Source organism: Eumetopias jubatus, unplaced genomic scaffold (genome assembly GCF_037043125.1).
Source record: "Eumetopias jubatus isolate StellerSeaLion01/CBP00866 unplaced genomic scaffold, mEumJub1_p1.0 scaffold_2, whole genome shotgun sequence".
In the NCBI taxonomy this organism is placed as follows: Eukaryota; Metazoa; Chordata; class Mammalia; order Carnivora; family Otariidae; genus Eumetopias; species Eumetopias jubatus.
The window spans coordinates 71,423,902-71,426,171 of NW_028274808.1; the positions used below are offsets into that span (position 1 = coordinate 71,423,902).

Sequence of the window (2,270 nt, forward strand, 5' to 3'; positions counted from 1 at the left end):
AGAAATCCAATTATTCATTTCGATAAAGCTATAAATCTGGTTTTCCAGACTATTTTATTATGAAACAATTTTAAAATTTTAGTTTTTTTCTAATTCAAAGGTATCATATATATATACATATATAATTTGCAAAAGACAAAAGGCTATGAAGAGAAGTACAAGAAAATAATCAGATATCCAATAGTACATTTTGATACAGTTTCTCCCATTTATTCTTATGTTTATTGAAATAATTTTTCTTTTTTTTTAATATGGAATGCTTCATGAATTTAGGTGACATCTTTGCACAGGGGTCATGCTAATCTTCTCTGTATTGTTCCAGTTTTAGTATATGTGCTGTTATTGGAGCACTATTAAAGACTTTATTTATTTATTTATTTATTTATTTATTTATTTGACACAGAGAAAGAAAGACAGAGGGAGAGCATGAGTGGGGGGAGGGGCAGATGAGGAGGGATTGGGAGAGAGAATCTTTCAAGCAGACTCCACACTGAGCGCGTAGCCTGATGTGGGACTCAAACACAGAACCCTGAGATCATGACCTGAGCTGAAACCAAGAGTCTGACACTTAACTGACTGAGTCCCCCAGGCATCTCAGAAGGAAGCACTATTGAAATCATTTTTTATATACAGAGTTGTAATTTACTCCATCATTTTAACATTATTTTAGGAAAGTTTTTTCTATATGTTTAAATGTCTCTATGGCTTTAAATGTTCAGCAGATGCATAAAATTTTATCATGTGGATATACCATTGTGTGTGTGTTTGTGTATGTGTGTGTGTGAACTCCACCACCATCATTTATTCCAGTAATTTTTAAATATATAAAAGATTAGTTTCAAGCATTTTTACATAAAGTCTTTTCCCTAAATTTTAATGAATTATTTCCATAGGAGAGATTCCTAGAAGTGTTTAAAATAGTAGCATTTGTAAGATTAATTTGTTTTCTGTAAATCTTCCGCAATTTACTCTCCCACTAGTGTATGAGACTGCCTCACTTCAGTTTGGGCCAGCAATGAGTTCTATAGACCAAATTATTTGACAACATCAGGCTAGAAAATCATTGGTTAATTTAAAAAGCCAATTGAAGTAGGAAGCACAAAATTTTTTTTTAATTTTATATAAACTTGAAGTGTATATATGTATTGTAACTTCCTTCTGTTGATTTAGAGCCAAAGGCTTTGATTTGTTTACCTCTTTGCTGCCATCTTTCTTGCATAAACTATATCTTGCATCTTGCATCACTATACTTTTCAGGGTTTTTTTTTTTAATGAAGCAAGAAATCAAGGATACTTATGAATAGGAATACAGAAATCTTCTGACCTTTAAAGAAAAAATTTGCCTCTGTTTTTATGTTGTTTCATCCAAATTGGTTTTGACATAAATAGTTTTAGGCAGTTTACTGTTTTCAAAGCATATAATTGAATGGATTAGTTATGTGTAAAGGGGAGGGTAAATACAGCTCTGTGGTCTCCATAATCTTTTTATTTGGTGCTGAACATTCCCTATATCCCATTGTTTTTGGAGTAAAAACTCATATGGTCAAGTACAGTAAGATAAAGTTTAAAAATGATATCTAGTAGAACTCTTGTTTTTACATTATTGTGCACACAGCAGTCTTGACTTGGGCAGATGGCTATTTTAATAGCTTTGACTTTGTACATATTGCAAGAAGTTTTCTCTTACTTTTTATCACTCATAAATACATAAAAAGCTAACTGATAATATATGTGAATACTATCATTTACTGTAAAAATGCTCTCTGATACAAAGTGCTATGCATAAAAATGTCTATTAAAGGATACACTCCCCACCTATATTTCATTGTGAAAGTCTAGTAAGAGAGCAACAATTCACTCTACTTGTAATCAACTTACTTACTATTTTCTGACATTTAAAAATATTTAAGAGTATTGCAAATAATGCTGCAATAAACATAAGCGTGCTTAGATCTCTTCTGAATTAGTATTAAGCATCCATTGGTACACAAATAGATAAGGAAGATGTGGTGTGTGTGTGTGTGTGTGTGTGTCTGTGTGTGTATAATATTACACAGCCATAAAAAGGACGAGATCATGAGATCTGTGACAATGTAGATGGATCTAGAGAGTATTATCCTAAGTCAAATAAGTTGGACTTAGAAAGATAAATACCATACAAGTTCATTCGTATGTGGAATCTAAAAAACAAAATAAATTCATAAAGAATCAAACAAACAAAAAGCAGAATCATGCCTGTGTTTACAGAGAACAAACTGATGGTTGCCAGA

General features: G+C 31.6%; 1 non-coding gene across 1 annotated transcript; it reads right to left on the bottom strand.

Moving 5' to 3' along the window:
- Positions 1 to 245: 245 nt before the first annotated feature.
- On the bottom strand, positions 246 to 351 carry LOC114210211 (U6 spliceosomal RNA). The gene has a single exon (XR_003609483.1). It is a non-coding gene; the product is annotated as a U6 spliceosomal RNA (small nuclear RNA).
- Between the last annotated feature and the right edge of the window lie 1,919 nt (positions 352 to 2,270).